Raw genomic sequence first — 26,708 nt, forward strand, 5'->3', positions numbered from 1 at the left:
CAGTCTTTTGAGATGGCTAGAAATGTTTTATGGGCTGTAAAGCACTCTTTCTGAAGGCATCATAATTCTGGACCATCATTAAAAGAACAGTCATACATCAAGAACTACCTGTAAATAACTGTTTCATGTTGCATTATTTTATAATATACTGTATATAACACATTTCTAGAGTTCTTGGTTGACTCCTTTTATAATTTTAAAACTGCATTTTAATATGGGCTACTTACACACTTGCAATATTCCTTTTCTAAACACTTGTTTTAAAATGACATGTGACATGTATAGCTTTTGCAGATTCTCCATAATTTTGAAAAATCATCAGGAACTGGTTTGGGATGGGGATACATGGGGAAAAGTGTTTCAGTGGGAAATGCAAATGCTATATTAAAGGTGTCTTTCTAGCTACAATCCAAAATTTGTTAAATACAGATTGATTAGACTTACAATCTTTCACATTATCTTAGGTTAGTAAAACTGGAGCAGAAGGTGCAGTATTGGATGAAGCTAAAAATATCAACAAATCTCTGTCAGCTCTTGGAAATGTCATTTCTGCTTTAGCTGAAAATAGTGTAAGTATGTCAATGATTTGTAAATGCCTGATGCAAATTGCTTAATTTCAGCCATGAAATGTGTTACCCTCATGTTAATTCCCTTTACTGTTTTAGTATGTGTTGAATATTTTAGTAATTGTGCTCAATTACATTAAGTGTAATTACAGCATAGAACCTCCTGATTGAAAATACCATGCTGAATTAAACTTAAATGGTTCTTGGTTTAGAAAAATACAAAATATTTTCACCTGTCTATAGTACAGTAAAGTAAAAAAGCTTTTTCTTACTTGCAGACTTATGTACCTTATCGAGATAGTAAAATGACCAGAATTTTAAAAGATTCTTTAGTAGGCAATTGTAGAACCACAATTGTTATTTGCTGCTCCCCATCATCTTACAATGAATCTGAAACAAAATCTACACTATTATTTGGTCAGAGGTGAGTAAACAATCTTAAGAGTGAGATTGTAAAAGCAGAATGATTACATCGACACAGACTTTAGACTTCCACAAAGTCTCTCTGATGCGGGTTTTGAGCAGTGTATGTTTGCTTAATGTCTATTTCTCTAAAATATCTTTCTTAAAGCTTGTCAGTATTTCATTCTGTAAGCTCCTTGTCAATTATAAACCATTACAGATAGAAAGTTAGACAATGGGTCGGCAACCCGCGGCTCCGGAGCCGCATGGGTCTCTTTCAGCTGTCTCCTGCAGCTCCCAGTCCTCCTCTGCCATGTGCACTCTAAAAAAAAAGTGGGACTAAAAAAGTTCAACCAATCAATTCAAACTTCTCACAGAAAAAAACTTTGCAAAGTTTGAATTGATTGGTTGAGGTTCTTTGGTTTGTGGGACTTTCCACAAGCTGTTTCTTCCTCAGATTGCATGTGGTGGCAGTGGAGAAAGAGACAGGAGGACTGCTGGAAAGGTGAGTGGGTCAGTCAGATGGAGCGTGCGGGGGGTGTGGGGGACTGATTCAACCTGGGACTTGACAGGAGACCAGACTTAGGGTAAAAGTGGCTCCCCCGAAATCAAAAGGGCTTCCATTCTCTGTGTATACATACAGTAGCAGTCTGGCAGATTTCAATGAATCTGGTTTCAGACCAGGACAATCAATCAAAACTACTGCTATGATTTCGACCCACTTCCATCAATGAAAAGTGAGGGGAACCTTATTAGTGGGTCCATCAAATACACAGAGAGAGAGAGAGAGACAGACAGACAGACAGACACCCGGACCCCTGCGGCTTTTGGTGGCTTTTGGCGGCTGCTGAGCCGGAACAGGAGCAGCCAAACTTTCCTCACTTCTGAGGCTGCGGCTTCTTTATCTGCTTTTGCCTCACTTCACGCCACTTCGCTCTGTTGAATTGCGCCACAGGTCCACCTGACGCGTCCTCCCTCCCTCCCCAACCCACCCTCAGCGGCCCAGAGGCTGCTGGAGCCTGCTGAGCTTGGGAGAGCCTCCTCCTCTTCCTCCTCTAAGCCCGTTTCTCTCCCTGCAACCCAGCAGCGTAGCTGGAGAGGCGAGCGAGCGGGACGCGGGCAAAGGCACAGCCCGGCGCACCTCATGCTCTACCTTGCTTGCTTGCTTGGCGGGGGTTTCTGCCGGAGATGACACATTCCTTCTGGCTCGCTCGCCTGCCCGGCTTTGCCGCAGCAGCCACGATGAATGTCAGGCAGAGTGGTGGGGCTCCCTGGTTTTGTTACTATTGGGAGGAGAGCAGCCCGGATCAGTGCCATCACTATAGGAAACTGGCTGTTCCCGCCACCAGCAATGTCGGGGCGGGGGGTAGGTGCTTTCAGCCACTCATTGAAGAGTATTCAGGCTTCTGCTTCCCGCCTCTCTACCTGAGGTAAACTTGTCAGGCAGACAGACAGACAGGGGGAAAGGCTGCTTGCCCCTCTCGTTACAGCCTCCTTACCCCCTCGCCGTTATTAAGAGATCCAGCCAGGAGAGAGGCAGACGCATGGAAGGATGATGTATTAAACACACCTCTGCTCCTGCTGCCACAGCCGCCAAAGACGGCAAGTGTGGCGGCTCCCTGCTGGGAGGTTCCCGTATTCCGTGATCCCTTGGCAGTCGGACATAATAGTGTACAAGCACGGCGCTACCAGTTCCACCTTCCGCCTCCTCGCAAAGTAAACTGGACAGGGAGGCGAGAAGCGCCTTCCCGCTGCCACTGAGGGCGTGGTGCGCAGAGCCGGGCTGCCTCCGGGAGGCCGCGCCTGCCATTGGCTTCTCCTGCAGCAGAGGCTGGGCTAGGCAAGCCGGGAGGGACAGAAGGGGGGAGGGAAAGTTGTTGGCTGCGCCATGCAGTTCCCACTAGACTGGGGAGTTTGCGTGGGACTGGCAGAGCTGGGAGCCCAGGTGTGAGAGACAGGTAAGCTGATGCCGGCTGGACTGGGCAAGTGCGGCGTGCGGTCTGGGACGAAGGGCTCTTCTTGAATCCACGCCTTTCCTTGGCTGAGCTTCACAGGCTGAAGCCTCTCCTCAGCGTCCTCGCCGTCCCGGCCCAGAAGGCAGAGTGATGAGTCCAGTCTCCTGTCAAGTCCCAGGTTGAATCAGCCCCGCCCCCCGCTTACGCCTGCCTAAAGGGGCAGGGAGGGATGTCTGGCTCAATGGTTTGACCGCACGCATATCCCTGGAAAGACCAGCCCTGGAGCTGGCGGGCTTCGCCTTCCTAGCATGGGACGTAGCCGGCATAGGGTGAAGTGGGGGTGGGGGGGTGGAGTTGTTCGGAAACTTCGAAACGCCAGACCCTAGGCGTGGAGCTTGTTTTTAGGGTGTGGCGGGAGCTGTTCATTGGAAAAGTTGGAAGGGGAGGGGATGATTAAGGAAAGCGAGGGCTTGCCATGTTTGGTGGTTGTGGCAGCAGGAGCAGCGGTTTGTCCGGGCAGCACCGCCTGCCTGCTGTTGGGGTAGCCTAATGCTGTTGTCCGGGAGCCGCAGCCGCCAGAACAATTACCCGGCCCTTGGGTAATTGCTGGCATGGGGGCCGGCACAGGAATGTGGTTCTGCGGGGGAGGCGAAGGCTGGCGGAGATGCAATGGACCTCCAGCATCTCTCTCGCCGCCGCCTCCACTGCTACTGTCGTCGGCTTCCACTACAGCCGAACCCAGGCAGCCTCCTCCACTCCCAGCAGTGGCATCCAGGGGTTCTCCGGTTTCATCGGAACCAAGAAGCAAGTGGAAAAGTGCTGGTAGTAGTAGTAGTAGTAGCAGCAGTAGGAGCGGTTTCAATCGGCCCCTTCATTGCCAAGCATTCCCATGAAAGTCAATGGAGGCTCCGCGGCTGGCCTTTCCAGTCGGTGAGTGAATGAGTGCGAGAGAGAGCATTTTCGAGCAAAGTGTGGGAGAGGGAAGCTTTTTCAAACAAAATGTGAGTGAATGAGAGTGAGAGAGAAGCTTCTCCAAGCAAAGGTGAGTGAATGAGAGCGGGGGGCAGGGCCGGTGCATGTCTCGCCTTAGGCTCCACTCATCAAGACCCCTGTTCCGTGCATGCGCACACTCTTTTTGCGGCTCCCAGTTTTTTCTTTTGTGAGGGAACTGGTTCCGAGTGGCTCTTTCAATGTTTCAGGTTGCCGACCCCTGCCTTAGGCTCCACTCATCAAGCCCCCTGTTCCGCACATGTGCACATGCTTTTTGCGGCTCCCAGTTTTTTCTTTTGTGAGGGAAACAGTTCCGAGTGGCTCTTTCAATGTTTCAGGTTGCCGACCCCTGAGTTAGACCTTCTGGGATATGTATCTGGTAATTGCTGTGTTATTGGGATACAAAGTCATAAGTGAGATACATAGCCTTCTCAACTGAAGGTTGTTGTTTTTTTTTCATCTGGCTTATTTTGCCACACTCCTATTTGCAACTGGTGTTGTTTTCTGCTATACAACTGTTTTGAGCTTCTGTTTCTTACAATCATATAAAAGATGAACTAGATATAATGTGCCATGCTGTGAAGCTGCATAAAGGTGACAAAAATATGTACATGTTGTTTTAATTATTCAGAAAAGCGATTGGGGCTGAAGATTAGCATTGAAATCTTCTATACAGTTTAAACAACCCTATATTTAGTTAACTTTTAATCTGCCATTATAGAGCCAAGACTATCAAAAATACAGTGTGCGTTAATGTAGAATTAACTGCAGAACAGTGGAAGAAAAAATATGAAAAAGAAAAAGAGAAAAACAAAACACTGCGTAACACTATTCAGTGGCTTGAAAATGAGCTCAATAGATGGCTCAATGGTAGGTTACTCTTAGTCTTCAATTCTGTGATCATTTTTATTAAATGTGAAATGGCATGACCAGAGCTTTTGCTTATAAATAGCGCATATAATGTGGTAATATCAGCACACAATGCGCATGCCCAAGATGGTGGACGTGCTGGGCTGAGCTCCATGGAGTGTTTCCAGTCCTGGCGTCCTTACCAGTCTTCTGGGGATCCTACAAGCCCGCGGAGATGTTTCTTCCTCTGTATCGAGGCTCGGAGGGACGATCGAACTGAGAAAGAAGAAGGGTCGGCATGTTGTTGGACTTGCTGCCCTCCATTTTCCATCCGAGCTTCGGCGTTTTCATCTCGGAGGTCCCGGTGGAGCTGGGAGGAGCCGCGGCTTGGAGTGCCCTCCAAAACCCCCGCATGCTCTGTAATGGAGGTTGACTCGGCGCTGTGGTAGAGCGGTGGAGTGATCGGCAGTGAGCGGAATGCGAGCGTTTTGCCGGTTCGTGGTCTCTGCGTGGTCTGTTGAAGATTATTTGAGGCTGTTCTTTGCCTGTTTTCGACCAGGGAGACCTACGGCTGGCGTGGGACCGTTTGACTCTTGGCGCTGTGTGTGGCTGACCAAACGATATGCTTTTTGCCATCCGGACTTCAGCTGCCTGCATTGGGGTCCATCTATCTGCCGTCCGGCGTTTTCTGCTCTCCCCGCTTTGCTCTTCCCGCCTTGAGATGAACCGTGCTCTCCAACCTAACTAGGGTTATCTTCAGGTTACGCCTGATAACTGCTGCTCTTTTCCTTCTCTCCCTATGGTCCCTACTGGACTAAGAAGGTCTTGGACGAGCCTCCGTGAGAGGGCGGCTCGTATGTATTATCATCGATACCAACCAATACCATCTGCTGCCTCCCTAGAGGTGAGAGATCTAGGGAGGTATGCCTTACTGGGTTGGTATTTTGTCCACCCCATGATAGATTCGGGCCCTTCGTGAGAGGGAGGTGCCTGTTCTATTTTGGGTGTCACCTGAATGGTACCCAGCTCAGTGGCAGGGAGCTGGTGGACTGGACACTCTTGACCTTCCAGTTTTCATCTTCAGACTGATGGACTGTCTGACTGGACTTACCTGGACAAATGGTTTATTTATCATACTCCAGCACAGACTTATTTGCGCTCAGGGGTGCCCCCCTCTCCTGGGTGCGACCCGCCTTCCTTTCCATCGTTCCTCTTGATGACGAGCCCAATTATTGGTACCCCGAGAGATGGTTGGGCAGGGACAGGAACCTCCTTCACAAAGTTAACAAGAGGCCCCTGGCGTGTTTTTTAGCGAAATATTTTGTGGGGTTACAGAGGGGGGTGGGTTTACAGGTTCGGTTGGAAATTGGGGGGGTTCCACCAACCGTTTCTCAGACCAGGTCAGGGATTGATGGTGGGGGTTGGGCTGGGGTGTGGGATTGCCTATTCCCACGGCGGTAGGGAATGGCCGCAGGTGTATGAACAGAGGGCCATATCAATATCTGGGAGTGTGTCCCCGCTGTCTCCAAGCGGTGATGCGCTCCGACCCTCTGATTTCGGCCCGTGGTACTGGGAGCGAGGATGAGCAGCCACCTGAGCTCACGCTCGTGTATTTCAATGCCAGGTCCGTAATGAATAAGGCTCCTCTCATTCGTGAGCTGATTGAGGAGGAGCATGCGGACCTGGCTTGCATTACGGAGACCTGGTTGGGCCCAGAGGGCGGGGTCCCCCTGTTTGATCTTTGCCCATCAGGCTTCTGGGTGCTGCACCAGCCTCAGGCTCAGGGTAGGGGCGGTGGAGTGGCAGTAGTTGCGAGGGAGACCTTATGCCCGCGGGACGCCACCATAGTCCAGATAGTCGGGTGTGAGTCCCTCCTCCTGAGATGTGGCCCTAGAGCTCAGTTGGGCTTGCTGCTGTTGTACTTTTCGCCTAGTCGCGTAGCAGCAGCCCTGCCTGAGCTTCTCGATATCCTTTCAGGGTTGGTGGTTGAGTTCCCCAAACTTATAGTTTTGGGTGACTTCAACCTACCATCCCTGGGGGGATCATCTGAGTTAGCTCGGGAGTTCATGGCTACCATGACGGCCATGGACCTGATGCAGGTTATTCTGGGCCCAACTCATGGGGGGGGTCACACGTTTGATTTGGTTTTTCTATCTGGACAGTGGTTAGATGATCTTGGGGGGGTTCCCCAATTATTACACCCCTGTCATGGACCGATCATCATCTCCTGCGGTTGGTCTTCCGTTTTGCCACTCCCCATCGTGGGGTTGCTGAGCCAATTCCGTCCTAGGCGCCTGATGGACCCTGAGCGGTTCCAGGCGGCGCTTGGGCCCCCACCTGCCTCCTTTGCCCACAGCTCGGTCAATGCCCTAGTGGAAGCCTGGGAAAGGGCGGCCACAGAGGCACTCGACCAAGTTGTACCCATGCGGCCCTTGACCCGGCGCAGATCCCAATGGGCTCCATGGTTCTCCATGGAGCTCCGGGAGATGAAGCGTCGGAGACGGGGCCTAGAGAGCTGTTGGAGATCCAGCCGATCCGAATCCGACCGGTTATGACTAAGGTCGTTTACGAGAACTTATCTCGCGGCGATGAGGGTGGCAAGGTCTAACCACTTTGCCACCCTCATCGCGTCCGCAGATAATCGCCCGGCCGCCCTGTTTAGAGTAACTCGCTCTCTCCTTAATCAGGAGGTGAGGGAGGAACCCTTGCAGGGTCGAGCCGAGGAGTTTAGTCCATTTCTGTCGGACAAAATCGCTCGGATCTGGACCGGTCTGGACTCCGACTGGGCAGAGTCTGACGATGAGGATACGGGCAGCCTTGTCGATGTTATCTGGGAGGAGTTCGATCCTGTGACTCCTGAAGAAGTGGACAAGATCATGGGGAAGCTGAGCTCCACCACGTGTTTGTTGGACCCGTGTCCCTCCTGGCTGACTTATGCGGCCCGGGATGGGACACGAGGCTGGCTCCAGGCAGTGATCACTGCCTCTTTGAGTGAGGGTAGCTTTCCCGCCGCCTTGAAGGAGGCGGTGGTGAGACCCCTCCTCAAGAAGCCTGCCTTGGACTCAGCAATATTAAACAACTTTCGTCCGCTCTCCAACCTTCGCTTTCTGGCGAAGGTTGTTGAGAGCGTGGTGGCGCAACAGCTCCCTTTGTTCTTGGATGAAGCTGATTATCTAGACCCGTACCAATCGGGCTTCAGGCCCGGGTACAGCACGGAGACGGCATTGGTCGCACTGGTGAATGATCTCTGGCGGGCTCGGGACAGGGGTTGCTCCTCTGTCCTAGTCCTTTTAGACCTCTCAGCGGCTTTTGATACCATCGACCATGGTATCTTGCTGCAATGTCTCAGGGGGTTGGGAGTGGGAGGCACAGTTCTTCAGTGGTTCTCCTCCTACCTTCTGGGACGTTCGCAGTCGGTGTTGGCAGGGGGGCAGAGGTCGACCTTGAGGCCTCTCATTTGTAGAGTCCCTCAGGGATCGGTCCTCTCACCTCTCCTGTTCAACATCTACATGAAGCCGCTGGGTGAGATCATTCGTGGTTTTGGAGTTGGGTATCATCAGTATACCCAGCTTTTTATTTTGACCCCAAACCACCCCAGTGATGCCCTCGACGTGATGTCCCGTTGCCTGGAGGCGGTCTGGGTCTGGATGGGGAGGAACAGGCTTCGGCTCAACCCTGACAAGACTGAGTGGCTGTTCGTGCCGGCATCCCGGGATATTCCGGTTATTCCATCTCTTGCCATGGGGGGTGAGTTATTACCCCCCATACATAGGGCACGCAATTTGGGGTTCCTTCTAGACTCACAGCTCTCTTTAGAAGAGCATATTGGAGCTGTGACTAGGGGGGCCTTTGCCCAGGTTCGCCTGGTGCGCCAGTTGCGACCCTATCTGGACCGGGATGCCTTGCATACAGTCACTCATGCGCTCGTGACCTCTCGTCTAGACTACTGTAATGCTCTCTACATGGGGCTGCCCTTGAAGTCCACTCGGAGGCTCCAACTGGTGCAGAATGCAGCCGCGCGAGTTGTACTGGGAGTTTCCCGATACTCCCATGTTACACCTTTGCTCCGCGAGCTGCATTGGCTGCCGGTTGTCCTCCGGGTGAGATTCAAGGTGTTGGTAATGACTTACAAAGTCCTACATGGCATGGGTCCAGATTACCTACGGCAACACCTGTGGCCGGCGTCAACTTCCCTCCGTCCAGTGCGCTCCCACAGAGAGGGCCTCCTCAGGGTGCCTCCGATCAAAGAATGCCGATTGGTGGCCCCCAGGGGGAGGGCGTTCTCTGTGGGCGTGCCAGACCTGTGAAACCGCTTGCCGGTGGAGCTCCGGATGGCCCCCGACCTTCGCTCCTTCCGGCGCGATCTAAAAACGTATTTATTTGAGCAATTCGACCTGGTTTGATGGGTTAGGGCAGGGGTTTTAATATGTTTTTAATTATTGTTTTAAATTTGGGCACTATATTTAATCGTTTTTTTACTTTTGTATTCTGCTTTTATATTTATTGCCCTGTACACCGCCCTGAGTCCTTCGGGAGAAGGGCGGTATAAAAATATAATAAATAAATAAATAAATAAATAAATAAATAAATAAATAAATAAATAAATAAATAAATAAATGGAATGTAAGCTATTTTCAATTTTTTACAATTGTTCTTATCAAAAGCCCTTTTATCAGCATCACATAGAAATTAAAATTCTCTACAGTGCTGCAGCTAAACATTCTAATAAATAAATAAATATATCTGTTGATTAGGCTGAAGGCTTATGAAGAGATCAAAGTATCAATGACATTATGTTCAATACTAAACTGTTTTAAATTTCAACTGTGCATTATATAATTGTTTGCATCCATCAAAGAAAGGGACTGAGTTACTCGGCAATAAATTCACAGATTTTCTGGAGAAATATTTAAACTGAACAATGGGGACAGTGAGTTAATTGATACAAAACATTCCTGTCCCCAGCAATCTAAAAATTATAGGGTTATCATTGCATGTAACATAGAGGTGTGTGTGGTCAAGAATATCAGCCTAGCTGTTGAGCAAAACCAAGCTTTTAATAGCGAGTGCCACACCAAGTATACTAATCAAACAGGTGGTAAGAAAATAGGGGAACTCAGGCACCACACAGGTTATGTAGAAAGTAAACACAGGATCAATCATAAAGGGCTCAAATGTCTATACACCAATGCACAGAGTATGAGCAATAAACAGGGTGAACTAGAAATTCAGGTAAATGAGGGCAGATATGATATTGTTGCCATTATGGAAACCTGGTGGGATGAAACCCACAAATGGAACACACAGCTAGAGGGATTTAAATTATTTAAAAGAAACAGACCAAATAAAAGAGGAGGTGGAGTTGCTCTCTATATAAGAAATAACTACATCTCTACAGAAATAGAGCACAACGATGAAAACTGTCTTGAATGCATTTGGGTCAATATAAAAAGGGGGGAATGACATTGCCATAGGTCTATACCAGACATGTCAAACACAAGGCCCGGGGGCCAGATGCGGCCCGCGAAGTGGTTTCATGTGGCCCGTGAAGCCATCCTGGAAATAGTAAGGGAACGGCCCCTGCTGTCTTGGCCCCGGCCCAGGCTGGCCAGGAGCCAATGTACAATTTCATGGTGGTCATCTATGCTGAAATACATTCAGTCTTAGCTCCACAAGGCCATCTGGAAACAGCGAGGGACCGTCCCATGCCGTGTCGGCACTGCCCCCTCGGCGCATGCCAGGGAGGTATCACCCTTTGTGAGGAATGAAGAAATGCACCATTGCCTGGAAGTGGCCAGCACATGGCCCTGCCTACTTCGGGCAGGCTAGGGATTGGGCAACATTGTGCTTCTCTTCAGATTCATGCCACCCGGCTCAGCCTCTCGGCACTGTGAGTAGAGCACCCCGCTACCTGCCAAAACCGGGCAGGCTAGGGGCTGGACAGCAATGCGCAGGTAACAACGACTCTCACGCTGCTCATGGCATCCCCTCCCATAGAGGCCAACAAGCTGGATATGTGAAGTAGGCGAGGGCCATGTGCTGGCCATTTCCAGGCAATGGTGCATTTCTTCATTCCTCACGAAGGATGACACTTCCCCAGTTGTGTTTCTTGCCTGTTTTTCTCCCTCCCCCATCTCAAATATTTTCCCACCACTCTGTTCTTTGGAAGGAAGGAAGGAGAGGGAAGGTCTGAGGGAAGTCCTACCTTAGTCCTGCCCTGCTGCCCTTTCACCATCCCCTTGCCTCCTCCTCCTGGCTTATCCTGGGGGGTCTCCCTATTGCTAAGGAAGCTTTGGATACAAAGCCAGGTTTCCTCACATGGAGAGGGAATGGGCCTCCCTCTTGATTTTGCCCTCGTACCCATCATGAGCAACCTGGCTAAGGAGAGCAAGCACAGCAGCAGCAGCCTTGAGGAGGTAAATGCAGCTGGGCACCCCCTTGGGGAAGTGGAGCTGGGCTTATGCCGTGGGTGCTTGAAGGCTGGGCTTGGCATTTGACCACCGCGCCACTGTCCAGCCCCTGCCCCCATGGCCTGAGAGAAACAATGAGGCTCCTCCGGTGGACCATGCTTTGGCACTTCCCTGGTCCCATCTCCTTCTGCCAGAGACCCTCAGATCTGTCCCACTCCTGCCCAGGCCCCCATAGGCACCTTTGACAGAAATGATGTAGAGCTGGCCATGCCCACCCAGTAAGCCACGCCCACCCTGGCCACACCCACCCAGCCCCCTGAGGGCAACCGCAATGCTGATGCGGCCCTCAATGTAATTGAGTTTGACACCCCTGGTCTATACTATAGGCCACCCAACCAAACAAAGGAAATAGATGAACTTTTGCTAGTCAGCTAACTAAGGTATGTAGGAAGCACATCACAATAGTAATGGGGGACTTTAATTACCCTGACATCAACTGGGAGACAAACTCTGCACCAAGTGGAAGATCAAACAGATTCCTGACAAACCTAGCAGACAACTTTGTCTCCCAAAAAGTAGAGAAGAGAACTAGGGGATCAGCCATATTGGACCTAATTCTCACTAACAGCGATGAAATGATAGAAGGTGTTGAAGCCACAGGAACCTTGGGGGGGAGTGATCATGCAATATTGGAATTCCACATTATGGAAGCACAAGCAATAGAACACAGTCAGACTAGAGTCTTGGACTTTAAGAGAGTTAATTTCAATAAACTTAGGGAGAGCTTGGGAAGGATTCCATGGATAAGAATCCTCAAGGGGAAAACAACTCAAGAAGCTTGGGAAATTTTGAAAAGTGAGATTATAAAAGCCCAGTCTAGCACAATGCCAACAAAGAAGAAAAATAACAGCTCTCAAACCAGCATGGCTGCATAAAGAACTCTCTGATAAATTGAAAGACAAAAAGGACAAGTATAACAAGTGGAAAGAGGGGCACATAACTAAGGCAGAATATCAGCAAATAGCCCGAGCCTGCAAAGATGAAGTGAGGAAAGCTAAGGCTCAAAATGAACTAAGGCTTGCGACAAAAGTCAAAAATAACAAAAAAGCTTCTTTCAACATGTAAAAAACAAGAAAAAAGTCAAGGAAACAATTGGTACTTTAGTGGGAGAAAGTGGCAAGAAGGTGACAAGCAACAGCAAGAAAGCAGAACTATTTTTTTTATTGAAAAGTTTTACAATACATTTTTAAATACAACCCCCCTCCCCCTCCCCTCTCCCCAACCCCCCCACCCTCCCCTCCCCTCCCCCCTCCCCGACTTCCCAGAGCAAAATACAGGGTATAAAAATACAAACAAACATAATCTAAAATATGCAAACAACTATAAAATATTAAATTCTATCGCACTTTAACTCTTAATAAAATGACTACAAGCTAGTTATACATTATATCCGCTACTTATTCAAATGCTAAATGAAACTTTTTAGTCCCATATTTATTCTGGATATAATCAATCCATCTTCTCCACTCCACAATGTATCTCTGTTGCGATTGGTCTTTCAAATACGCTGAGATCTTTGCCATTTCCGCCAAGTTGGAAACTTTTAAAGTCCATTCTTCTATAGTCGGCAGTTCTTCCTTCTTCCAATATTGCGCTACTAAAAGTCTCGCTGCCGTAATTAAATTCAACATCAACTTAGTGTCCACAACGGTAGTATCTGTGATAATACCCAATTAAAACAGTTGCGGACAAAACTTTATCCTTTTCTTGAATATTTTTTGCAAATTCCACCAAATTTTAATCCAAAAAGCTTTAACCCTTTTACAAGTCCACCATATATGAAAATACGTTGCATCCTCACAACCACACCTCCAACATTTGGGCTGGCAGTTCGGATACATACTTGCTAATATTTTAGGATCTAAGTGCCACCTATAAAACATTTTGTAAAAGTTCTCTCTTAAATTTTGGGCCTGTGTAAATTTTACATTTCTCACCCAGATCTTTTCCCAAGTATCCATTGTAATAACTTCTTGAAAATTCTGAGCCCACTTTATCATACAATCTTTAACAAGTTCCGTCTCTGAATCAATTTCTATAAATGCAAGATATATCCTTTTTATATGTGCTTGACCTTGATCTCTAATTTGCTTTACCAAATTTTCAGCAATCATTGAAAAACCAGTTTTCTGGTCCTCTTTCCACCTAGCCTGTAATTGCCCATACTGAAACCAGGTTTGTACAATCTTTTCTTCTTTTAAAATGTTGTATGACTTTAATTGCCATACATTCCTCTCAAAACTTAAAATTTCCTTATATGTAGTCACATCATGTTTAAATCCAACATTTATATTTTCTATTGCGTGTTTAGGTATTGCCCAAATGGGTATCTTATAATTTAACTTATGTCTATACTTTTTCCAGACTCGCAACAGAGCATACGTTAAAATATGTATCTTAAACACATTATCCACCTTTTTATCATACAATAAAGCAGAACTATTTACTTGGACTTTAGTAAGGCATTTGATAAAGTAGATCACAACCTACTACTTGATAAGATACAAAAATGTGGGTTAGACAGCATCACCACCAGATGGATTCGTAGCTGGCTGACCAGCCGTACTCAGCATGTGGTCCTCAATGGAACCGCATCTACATGGAGGGAAGTGTGTAGTGGGGTGCCCCAGGGCTCTGTTCTGGGCCCAGTGCTCTTCAACATCTTCATCAACGATTTGGCCGAGGGGATAGATGGGGAACTTTTCCAAATTTGCAGACGACACCAAGCTGGCAGGAATAGCCAACACTCTAGAAGATAGGCTTAAGATACAGAAGGATCTTGACAGACTTGAACACTGGGCACTAACTAACAAAATGAAATTCAATGGTGAAAAAAGTAAGGTTCTACATTTAGGCAAGAAAAACCAAATGCACAGGTATATTGTAGGTGGTACCTTGCTCTAAAGTAGTAACTGTGAGACGGATCTCGGAGTCCTAGTGGACAATCACTTAAATATGAGCCAGCAGTGTGCTGCAGCTGCCAAAAAAAGCCAACATAGTGCTAGGCTGCACTAACAGAGGGATAGAATCAAGATCATGTGAAGTGTTAATACCACTTTACAATGCCTTGGTGAGGCCACACTTGGAATACTGCATCCAGTTTTGGTCACCACGGTGTAAAAAAGATTTTGAGACTCTAGAAAGAGTACAGAGAAGAGTAACAAAAATGATCAGGGGACTGGAGGCTAAAACATATAAGGAACGGTTGCTGGAATTAAGTACAGTATGTCTAGTTTAATGAAGAGAAGGGCGAGGGGTGACATGATAGCAGTGTTCCAATATCTCAGGGGCTGCCACAAAGAAGAGGGAGTCAAGCTATTCTCCAAAGCGCCTGAAGGCAGGACAAGAAGCAACGGATGGAAACTAACCAAGGACAGAAAGAACCTAGAACTAAAGAGGAATTTCCTGACAGTTAGAACAATTAACCAGTGGAACAACCTGCCTCCAGAAGCAGTGAGCGCTCCAACACTGGAAGTTTTTAAGAAGAGACTGGACAGCCGTTTGTCTGAAATGGTATAGGGTGTCCTGCCTGAGCAGGGGGTTGGACTAGATGACCTCCAAGGTCTCTTCCAACAACATCATCATCATCATCATCATCATCGGCGTCAACTTCCCTCCACCCTGTGCGCTCCCACAGACAGGGCCTCCTCAGGGTGCCACCGGTCAGAGAATGTTGTCTGGTGGCCCTCAGGGGGAGGTCCTTCTCTGTGGGCGCCCCAGATTTATGGAATCATTTGCCGGTTGAGCTCCGGATGGCGCTCAACCTTCACTCCTTCCAACGCGATCTGAAGACTTATTTGTTCAAACAAGCCGCCCTGGCCTGATGGGGGATGGGTTTAGGTTTTATTGCTATTTTAAATGTATTTTAATCTACTGTTTTAACTTGGGCATCTTGTTTAATTCTTTTTTAGTTTTAGTATTCCTGTACTTTTATATGTTTGCCCTGTTCACCGCCCTGAGTCCTTCGGGAGAAGGGCGGTATACAAATAAAATTATTATTATTATTATTATTATCATCATCATCATCATCATCATTATTGTTATTATTATCATCATCATCATTATTATTATTATTTAGATCAGAGTTCACCAACCTATTCAGCTTTGTGGACTGGTGGGCGGCGGGGAGAGGGGATTGTTCTACGCAAGCGGTGGGCACATAAACTCGCAGCTGCATTTGCATGAGTGGTGGGGCGCGCGCCTGCCACTCGTGCAAATGGAGCAAACACACTCACCCGTTGCTTGCTTCATCAACGATTTGGCCGAGGGGATAGATGGGGAACTTGTCAAATTTGCAGACGACACCAAGCTGGCAGGAATAGCCAACACTCTAGAAGATAGGCTTAAGATACAGAAGGATCTTGACCGACTTAGGCACCCGGTGGACTGTCCTCTGTGGCTGGGTCCTCAGGCAAACCATTTATGATGGCAACACTCCCAATGACCTTCTGGTCCCGAGTGACATGACCTCCCCCTTTGCGAAATAAAACTTCCACCCTGTCATCGGCACATAATTTGATAATGCTTAACAGATTGTTGGCAATAGAGGGAGCATGCAATACCCCTTCAACATTTCCCAGCCCCGGTACAGAGACAGTGCCCTCCCCAACAACCAAAGCCTTATCACCATTGGCCACCTTGACAAAGGAGTTAATTCTCTTTAACCTTTTAAAACCTTGTTTCATATTGGTAATGTGAGATGAAGCTCCAGAGTCCACTAACCATAAGCCAGTGGGGCTATCAGCCTTTGTGGTGGGGGTGAGAGCACAAGTACACACAAAATTGCCCTTGGCACTACCTTTGCCCCCGCCACGTCCCCTTCCCTGCCCCTTGCCCCTTCCTTGATTGGAACCACGCTTGGGGCCTTGCTGGTGATGGGGGCAGTCCTTCTTCATATGCCCCTCAGAGCCACAGATGAAACACTTAAGTAGAGCATTAACCTGCTCTGAGTTGTGGTGCCTCCTGCTGGCCCGCTGAGTGGTGGCTCTGGCGTATTCTCCTGCATCTCTACGCCTCCTGTCTTCCTCAATGAGCCTCCCTGTGACGTAGGACAGAGTCATGGCTTCCTTCCTGGTCCCCTCCAGTGAAACAATGAAATTGCTCCAATTTTTGTCCAGGGAAGCCAGAATGACAGCGACCATGTTCGCCTCAGGTACAAGGTAGTCTCTGAACATCAGTTCTGCCCTGAGCGCCTTCAATTTTCCCAGGTGCTCAGCCATGTTAGCCCCAAAACTTAGCTTGGTGTTGTAAAACTGAGATGTGAGTCTGGTGGTCGAACCGATGCTGTCGCTGTTGAATAAATTGTATAATAACCCCCAAACTTCGCCAGCTGTGAGCCCATCTGGAATGCTGGGGTACAGGTTAGCATCCAGTGAGCTCAGTAGAGTGGTATATGGGAATAAAGGGAATTTTCCCCAGCTCTTTGTCCATTTCTATACATCTGTGAGCTCTCCATTGCAGTGAATGGAAGAGGGATCCCTCTGCTGTCAGGTGTTGATATTTTTCTCTGATTTTTAGATGGCCTCGACTGGGCATGCTCAGAATTCATTTGGGCCCAGGAGGCGGAGGGAGCGGGTGTCTCTCTCTCTGCCTCTGGGCCAGGCCCAGGCCCAGGCCTGCAGGCCAGGATTTGGGCCTGAAGAGGGGCTGAAGGCCGCAGAAGCCCAGAAGATTCCTCCTGAAGCCTCCCCCGGCACTGGAACACTCACCGGGGGGCGAAGACTGCAGGATGGGGCCAGGATGGCACAGAGATGCCCAGGATCGCCCGGAGGAGCCCATCGCTGGTCCTGAAGACCCTGGAGGTGGCTGAAGATGGCGCTGCAAGAGGAGGCCTCGTCCGGAGGCCCCCTGAAGACCATCTGGCAAGCAGGGCATCTGGGCGGTGGCGAAAAGTCGGCCGGAGGGCCCAGGGATTCACCAGGGGCCCTCTGGTGTTGCAAGATGTAGCTGGGAGGCTCCAGGCCGGATGCCTCCTGGCAGTTAGGACTCGGGGAGCGGGTTGGAGGCCCCGGAGCTCCTTTGGAGGCCCTCCAGAGACACCGGGTGCAGCTGGGGGGCCCTGGACTGGATGTCCCCCCGCAGTCAGGCTCCTGGGGGTAGCGAGGGAGGCTGGCTACCCCCCAATGTCGATGCCGGCGCGGCTGGGCAGGCTTCAAGGCTATCATAGGCTTTGAGGCTTTCCGGTGGGGAAGACCGGGCGGTTTGCGTGCCACTTCGGCTGGCTGCCACCGGTTGCTGGGCCTCGAGGCTTGACTGAGGCCTATCAAACCACGTTGGTGTCCTGGGGGCTGCCATTTTGCTTCCGGTTGGCCCCGGTAGCTGCAGATCACAGTTTGGCGGGAAATTTCACACCAAAAGCTCCGGGGCCCCAGGGTCCCCCAGGGTGGCCGGTGCCATGATAGGGGGCCTCGTGGGTGCTGGGGAAGGACTTACCCAGTGTCCAGAGGCCCCCTGCACTGGCATCCCTCGTGGAGAGGCTTGTGGCGTCCTTTGTGCTGCAAGGAGCATTTGGAACAGCTCCCTGCATTCCTGGTTAGTCATCTGGTCCACACTGCGCTTGGCCTGGTCCCGGGCCGCTTCCTGGGTGTCTGAGCAGTCTTGGGTGCACTGTAAGCCTTCCATGCTTCCCTCTGTGGCTTGCAGCTGTAGGGAGGCATGCGAAGGGGTCTCTGGCGCTCTGCTGGGTCCTCTAGGGGAATAGAGGTCATCTGTATTCTCACCTGGACCGAAGCTTGCGTCAGGGGCTGGATGCAGGGCTGCCGTCCTTGATTGAAGACTCCTGGTCACAATTGGGGATCTCCTGCCATCCGTCTCAAAGGGGTTCTTGCTGGAACCTCCAGGCATCTTGCTTCTAGCTGCTGGCTTGGAAGCATTGCCTCAAACCTTCCTCTGCTACCAATTTGTGAGAGGCCTCACGAGACCGATGGTTCGTTGAGGTGCTTCCAAGAAAAAGGCAGCACGCAGGGATGCAATCAGATGAAGCTTTATTTAAAGATAAAGTGAAGAGAAAGAGTTCCCTGGCATGGAGGCATCCATGCCTGGATTGAGCCCATGGATCAGTCCCAGAGGGAGCTTGAACAAGAGCTAAAGAGCAGCCCCTGTGCAGAGGTTTTTATGGGGGTCCCCAGCCCCTCCCTTACCAATGAGAGTGAGGGGGCTGGAGGGCCATTGGCCCCTGCAGCCAATGGGGCTGCAGGGGCCGGAGTCACCCATCTGGTGACCTTTTGGGGAACTGCCATGGCTGGCACAAAAACATCTAACAGCCACTGCCCCAGCTGCTGTGTCAACACTCCCAATGCAACATTCTTTTTTGTATCTACATATAGATTGAAAGCCTTCTTGAAATTAGGTAAAACCAAAGCTGGTGCTGCTGTAAGAGCAAGCTTAATGTCCTTAAAAGCCCTTATTTGTTCTCCTCCCCACTGAAAAGGTTCAAAGTCACCCCCCTTTGTAGCTGTATAAAGCAGAGCTGCCATCAGTGCAAAATTAGGTATCCAAATTCTGCAAAAACTAGCTAACCCCAAAAAACCTCGCAGCTGCCTTCTGTTTACTGGTTCAGCAATGGCTAGAATTGCCTGCTTCCTTTCTTGTCCTAGGGCTCTCTGACCATGCATAATATCATATCCTAAGTATCTTACTTTCTGCAGTACCAATTGTGCTTTCTTTTTGGACACCCGATAACCACATTTTAATAACAAAAGCAAAAGAGTTCTCGTATTATCCCAACACAATTCCTCTGTTTTGCCTGTAACCAAGACATCATCTACATACTGTAAAACTATATCTCCAGGTTGTCGGGGTACATAATGCTGCAAGTCTTTTCCTAGAGCAGTACCAAACAAGGTGGGTGAGTTCTTAAACCCTTGGGGAAGTAGAGTCCATGTGTATTGCCTCTTTTGACCTGTCCCCGGGCTCTTCCACTCAAATGCAAACAATGGCTGACTAATCTTGTGGATTGGGATTGTGAAAAAGGCATCCTTTAAATCTATTACTGAGAACCACCTAGCAGTCGGTGGAATTAAACTAAGGAGCGTATACGGGTTTGACAAAACAGGATGTATGGTTTCCGTTATTGAATTTATAATCCTTAAATCTTGCACGGGGCGAAAATTTCCATCTGGCTTTTTGATTGGCAAAATGGGAGTGTTCCAAGGAGACTGAATGGGCACCAAAATCCCTGCTTTACAGTATTTTTTGAATACTTTCATATATCGCAGCTACGGCCTCATTAGAGCACGGACGCTGACAAATATGAACTGGCGTAGCCAGGGGCTTCACCTCCACTATTATCGGAAGATGATGAGCTGCAAATCCAGGAGGGTTATCCTCTGCCCATATACCTGGAACCTCAAATTCCCTCCATTTCTCCGTATTATTTAGCTCAATAGCTGATCTAGTTACTGTGAGTCTCCACATTGCTTCAGGCTGGTGTTTTATTCTAAGTTTCTGCTGGCCTTCGTCAAAAGAGATTGTGGCACCTAGTTTGCTGAGCAAATCTCTGCCTAATAAGGGTATTGGGCATTCAGGGATGTATAAGAACTCATGTTGAATTTGCGATCCATTAAAAATACATGTGACTGGTTTTAGGACCTGCCGTCCCAATATCTGTCCTGACACTCGTTGAACCTGTATTTGATGGGGTCCAGGTGCTGAAACTGGGCTATTTACGACTGACCTTCCTGCTCCCGTATCTACCAAAAACGTTGTCTTATGACCCCCTATATTTATAGTTACCAAAGGCTCGGGGGGGGGGCTCCTCTAAGCCCGGTCCCCGTCAATCCGTCCAACTTGTCCCTGCCAATCCAATCCCTTCTATCTCACGTTCACTTTCCATTCTTCCTCTACCTCCTCGGTTCCCTCTTCCTCTTAAAGAAAATCCAGTCTGTGCCATTCCTATAGACCTTCCTCTTCCAAAATCTGTCCTTCCTCTCCAGCCTCGTCCTCTCATCCCTAGTTTCGGACATTCGCTCTGCCAATGACCTTCTTCCTTACAATACGCACATTGATTTAGCCTCAGAGGTGTTTTCCCTTTTAAAGCTACCGCCAGCAATTCCGTTTTCCTCTGCATTCATGCTTCCCTCTCTTTCTTCTCTACTTTATCCCTATTAACATACACTTTTCTTGCTACCTCCAACAATTCACTGGTATTCTTTCCCAGAGCTCCTTCCAACCTCTGTAACTTCTTCCTTATATCACCATAACTTTGTGCTATAAATCTCTCATTCAACATTTGTACATTGTCTGCATGTCTCGGATCTATCTGCGTATACAGCTCATAAGCCTCTATCAGCCATTGCAAAAAAACCTCTCCAGGCTTTCATCTGCTCCCTGCGTTACCAAAGATGGTTTAGACATATTCACAGGGGGTTTTCCTGCCTTCCGAAGCACCTCTACTGTTAAATTCTGATATTCCCGCAACAATGTCCTTTGCACTGCATCCCTAACATTCCAATCTGGATCCTGCTCCGGTGCCCTTGTCTGTATCTCTACCTGTATATTCTGCACGTTAGGGTACCTGTCTATAACACATTTCCTAACCGTGGCTCTCCACTTCTCCTTTTCCTCCGGAGTTAATAGTGTGTTCAACAACTGCTGTACATCCTGCCATGTGGGGTTATGGGTTTGCATGATAGTCTGAAACAGGTCTGCTATCTCAGTTGGTTTAGTGGTCATAGGACCATAATGCTGCCTCCAGTTCAAGAGATCCGTTGTGGTGAACGGAACATATTGAAACATATGACCCTGTTGATTTATAACTTGCTGATCTGTCTCCCTTAAGGGAGCTAAGAATCCACGCTTAGCAGCCGCTGCTTTAGCTGTAGCTGACCTTGTCATTACTCCTACCGATACATCTACCCCAGCAGCTAATCCTTCCTCCTCTTCATCATCAGCTCCCTCTCCTATTTCTCCACTCCCAGCCACAGAAGGATCCTCCTCATCTTTAGGAGCCATGGGCTCCTTTCTCCTTTGTTTCTTTCTGACTGCTGGCTGCGCTCCATTTGGTGCTGCAGCAGCTGCTGCCGCTAAAGGTTGTGGCAGTGGGAGCGGACGCGGCACATAAGGAGGGGGTCTAAAAGTCATTTCCTCTTCCTCAAATAGCATCTTTTCCTTGTTATCGGGCACCTTGTTTTCAGGTATTTTTACATCCTTAAATCTTTTTGACACAACATTTAGCTTCTTTCCTTTAGGTCTAGCAACACAGAGGCGAACCATTTCAGCCTGACTGTTGTGAGGACTTCTCCTGCGTCGACGCTTCTGCAGTTCACGCCCCTGACTTCATGCGGGCATTTCACGAACAATTCCCATCTTGACCGCATCCCGACCATCAGACCCGGGGGAAGGGCCCTGCAGTGAGGGATAGTGTTGTGGCCCCGACCCCCGCGCCTGTCCTAACTGAGGAAGAGGACTCTGAGGATGATGGGGAGGGACTGGCAAGGCCTCCCTCTCTGGGGCCCTCCTCTCTGGCAAGGCCTCTGTCTCCATCTGAAGGCCGAGAGGAGCAGCCTGGGAGTAGCCAGGCTGGGAGGGAGCTCGAGCAGCTGCAGCAAATACAGTCTAGTGAAGATGACTCATGGCTAGACCCTCGAGAAACATGCAGGGCCAAACGTTTGCAGCAACGTAGGTTGAGTAGGAGGGCCAGGGAGTAGCTGAGTCATTGAGCCACACCCCATAAGGTACAAAAGGGGGTGTGGCTGCTCTCAGAAATTTGTGATGAACAATAGTTTAAACAACTTCTGGTCACATCTTTGGAACTCTGCTTCTTGTTTGAAACCCTGGTCTGAATTCTTGGCAATGCTTCTGTACATCTGCTTCTGGACTGTTTGTTTGGACATTATCTCATTCCAGCTGACGTTTGAGGTAACGAGCCTATTTTGCTGCTAAGGCCTTATCAGAAGGCAATTAACTAAAGCCTGTAGAATTAACTCTTGCTAGTCGTGCCTGCTTGTTTGTTTGTTTGTACTCCGGGAGGGGGGAACAGAACACTGACATTGTAATAGGTCCTCTGCCTTCTCTTCTACTGCATTACACCACTGATCTATATACTGATATTAGTTTGGGTACTTTTCCTCGTTTGCTGCTATCATGGCCCTGAGGTCGTTGATGAGCTGGTTTATGAATGTACCCTCTGGCGGACACCCAACTCCCATATGTGACCACTGCTTTTCACATAGAAACCTCAGTCTCTCTTTCGTCACCTTGGGATAGGGGATTTTTTTTTTTATTGAAAAGTTTTAAAATACAGTTTTCCTTTAAAAAAACCCCCTTCCCCTGCCCTCCTCCCCCCCTACCTCCCCCCTCCCCCTCTCCCTCCCCCCCCCTAACTCCCCCCTTTCCCACCCTCCTTCCCCCCTACTTCCCCCTATAGGGGATTTTATACTGCGTATGATTAAAATAATCATCAAAACCTTTCAACATGCATTCCAGCAGTGTGCTGGGAACACTGCTTCTCCCCCCCATTCTAAAAACACTGCCACTGACCTACGGTGCCAGACATTCCAACAGTCACCAATAGTAACTGCAATGGCTTAACCTCCCACAGCCTAACATGGACTACTTTAGGATCGCCGTCCCGAGTCCAGGAGAGTGATCAGTCCCCCTCTCCTATCTTCAGGTGAGATAGGTACTTTACAACTTTAACACATACACAGCTTAACAAGGACTACTTTAGGATTGTCATCCCGAGTCCAGGAGGGTGATCAGTCCCCCTCTTCTAGGAGGGTGTTCTGAACCAGCCCTCTTCCGGCCTTGTAGTAAGACAAACCCCTATTCAAACAGAAGAGACTGGAGAGCGTCCAAGGCTGAAAAGCGTCTGCCAAGATTTATTACTCAAGAAACAAAAACACTGGAACTTGAATCCTCAAGCGAAAGGGTTGCTTTCAGCAACCAGCCCCTCCCCAAACACTCCTTTTATTTAGAGTTCAGGGCGTGGTCTCCCTGTGCCTCCTCCCGAGGAGTCCCACAGCCTTTCTTTGTTTGTTCCTGCTCGACTGCCTCCTGCGTCAGGCATCCTTGAACAGGGCCAGCTGTGGGTCATCATCCTCCGCACTATCGGGCTCACGCAGCTGAGAAGAGGTCCCCGGCTGAGGGCTCTGCAAAGCCTCCAAGCCATCATCAGCCGGTTCGTCTTCCACACCCTCCTCCTCCCCCTCATCTGAGTCATCCGATACATCTGAACCGGCTGCCGGACCCACCAGCTGGCCCTGAGTCATAACAGAGGGTGATCAGTCCCCCTCTTCTATCTTCAAATGAGATAGGTACTTTTCCCCTTTAACACATACTCGCCTGAGGCGTCTTCACACTTCGTCCTCTCCCCGTCCTGGCCAGGATTCACGTTCAGACCTCCTTTCCTTTCCTCAAGGGATCTTGGACTAGCCGTCAGCACCGTCGGCCCCACAGAGGTGTTGTCAATGCTTCTAACATCAAATGTTATTGCTTGACATGAGATGAAGTAGCTATTTCATATGTTAAACTTGTGTATTGCTTTAAGACTTGTGTATTGTTTTAGTTTAAAATTGATGGGAGGGAAGAGTAGGAATGCATTTTGAAGGCCATTTGTCTCTAAAGAAGATAAGACTTTGGTGGTTCTTCTAACAGAAGGGAAGCTGATTCTTTAAATTAATTGGAGAATATGATTAATGACAAAATTAGAAAGGTGGAGAATTGTGTTTAATTATATTGTGCAAGGGGTGGAGATTTCAACTTCCAGCTTCCTTCGAGCAAGCATTTGCCGGTGTATTAGGCTAATAAAGGACTTTTAAGGTAAACAATGCCTCAGAGTCACTTGAAAAGCCCATACGTCGGAAACCTGACAGGTGTCACTGCTGTCTCCCGGAGGTGCTTTCCCCTGTGGCGCCTGGAGAATGTTTCAGAAGTGGCCTCTCGTCAGATCCGAGGGGTCGGGCTGCCCTCAGCAAAACATCGCCTTGCAATGAAGTCCCTTCGTGGTCGCCATGAAACTGTTGTAGAAAGAAGAGACTCACACAAGCTCTTCAGGAAAGGAAAGGTTTATTGCGCAGGTTCAGAAGGCTTATACAGTACAAAGCAAAAGGTCTGAACCCCGAAGGGCTCATGAACAGACATATTTATACACCTCTAATTCCTAGTTATACATTGTTACACATTGTTCCTTATATGGTTACATCCTGCACATTCTTATCAGACAACAGTTTACAGAAGAAAATTACATGAAGTACGTGTAGTTTCACAGACAGGATATGGCATCCCAATCATCATCTGCCTTAAGGACAAGACTATGTTTTCTTAAACAAGGACTTTAATACATTCCTCTTTAAGACAGTCACCAGGGAATACGTGCAGTTACGTTATCAGGATTATGGCTACCTTGATCAGCGTCTGCCCTAAGGACATGAATACGTTTGTTTACACAATTACTTTAGTACACTTCCTCTTTACTGAGGTTGTTAATAATGGAAAAGGAGGATATACACTGACTCCTAGTATGCTTATGGAGTCTTGAATACTTTGGAGAAAAGAAATGAAGAGGATTATTAGTAAAGGGAAGGAGTTGGCTCATGTAAAGTTGATAAGATGAAGAAAAGACAGAAGTTAGGCCAGAGTGGCAGAAGAGAAGGGAAGGAATGGATAATAGAAGGAAGAAACAGGAAAGTTGTTTTTAAGTTGGTTTGCACAGACTTGTGAATTGCATGCATTAAAATTGCTGGAAGCAGGGTGACTGCCACTAACGGGGTCAGCTCAAATGTGTGAATTGTATGCCTTAACACAAGCCTTAGAATGTTGAAGGAACAACAATGTACTATAGAAATATGGAAAGAGAGAAACATGGGAAGTAGAAGAAAGGGAGAGGTGGATGTTGCATGATGGGAGATGGATGTTGAAAAGAAAGAAAGAAAAGAAAGGAAAAAAAGCAATAGCTAGGACACAGAAGCAGCCACTGAAGGGAGGGGGTCGCAAGGGATGATTGATACTTTTCTAAAACAGGATGGTTGTATTTATACTTTAGTTAAACAAATCTGTGATAAATATATGATATGTAAACAAGTAAATAAAAAGCTCTATAACATCTAGTGGTGAGGTTATTTCAATGCGTTCAAGTTGAATTTAAATTACCTCAAGTGGGGGTAATTCCACAATATGAAATTAATGACATGTTTATAAAGGATTCGATACTGTGGCTGTTTTCCACTTTGTCTTTTCTCAGGAAACAAGGATTGCTAACCCAGACACCTCCATTGGAGTTTGCTGTCCACAAGTTTCAGCCTGGTGATTGGGTCCTGATAAAAAGCTGGCGTGAAGAAAAAATTACTCCAGCCTGGGATGGTCCGTACCAAGTCCTCCTAACAACTGAAACAGCAGTTTGAAAGAAGAAAAAGGGTGGACCCAAAAGAATGGAAAATAATTCCCGGAGAAGACCCGCTGTGAATAAAAATTACCAAAAACTGATGTGATCATTGGGGGATGAATAGCCTGGGTTTTGTTTGTGATTTTTCTCATTGCAGGAGTAGCTGCTTTCTGGCTTTTTCGATCTGAGTGGTGGCCTATGCTGTACCATCCAAAGGATTCCAGAAGAAGCTGTGGACCTCCGCATTCTACAAACCCTTACATAATATGTTGGTTCTGTGATTGCAACTGTATCACTGAATGCTGCTGTTGTTATCACTGTTGTGATTGTGGACCAGTCTGTCCCTATGAAGAACCTTGTGACATAGTAATAGTGGAAGATTGGTTATAAATGTGTAAAGGTCTGACACCAAAAGAGCCTCTTTATCCCACATACCCAATTATAGGAGAAATTGAAATTGAGACAGTGGAAACACAACCTGACCTAAATTCAGTTATATTGGGAGATAGTGATATTCAAATTCCACTGGAGGATATAGAATGGATAGATTTAAGGTGTATACAGGCTAATCAAACATATATTGGGACAATTAAGGTAAGGGATGAGGTTTTGTACCAAGTTACATTGAATACTACTGCTATCACATTTCAGATTGATGCTAATGCTGATAAACATATCAGCATGTTGACAAAAAATCATCAAATCCTTTGGGGTTTCAAAAATGGAAACGTGCCCAGGATGGAGTAATATATGATGGACGACAAATAGTTGGTACTCTCCCTGGACCCAAGATAAGAAAGAGAAAATATATGTTTTTAAAAAGGTTGACAAAGGGAGAGTGACTAATAAAACCTTACATGGAAGGAAAGAATCAATTGCTGTAAAACGTCAAGTAGATAAAGAACATTGGGAGGATTTTTGGAGTCCCTTTAATTTTTTAAATCTATTTTTAGATCTTAGAGATCAGGTTAACAAAGGGATTACATTTTATTACTAATTATAGTTATAGGAGTAATTTGTTGTTGCTGTTTGCAGTGTTTTTAGTGCATTATTTCAGTATGCAAAGAATATGTTCTTTTAAAAGGACAGCAGAAAATATTACACATGATGTTAAACAATGTCCAGGTAACCTATGAAGAGGATATGGAAAGGGCAG

General features: G+C 47.8%; 1 long non-coding RNA gene across 1 annotated transcript; it reads left to right on the forward strand.

Moving 5' to 3' along the window:
- The first annotated feature begins 531 nt into the window (after positions 1–531).
- LOC310648315 lies at positions 532–4,779 on the forward strand. Its single transcript, XR_014494063.1, has 3 exons — positions 532–569; positions 845–990; positions 4,635–4,779. It is a non-coding gene; the product is annotated as an uncharacterized lncRNA (long non-coding RNA).
- The last annotated feature ends 21,929 nt before the right edge of the window (positions 4,780–26,708 follow it).

Source organism: Vipera ursinii (assembly GCF_947247035.1).
Source record: "Vipera ursinii genome assembly, chromosome: W".
NCBI classification, from domain to species: Eukaryota; Metazoa; Chordata; class Lepidosauria; order Squamata; family Viperidae; genus Vipera; species Vipera ursinii.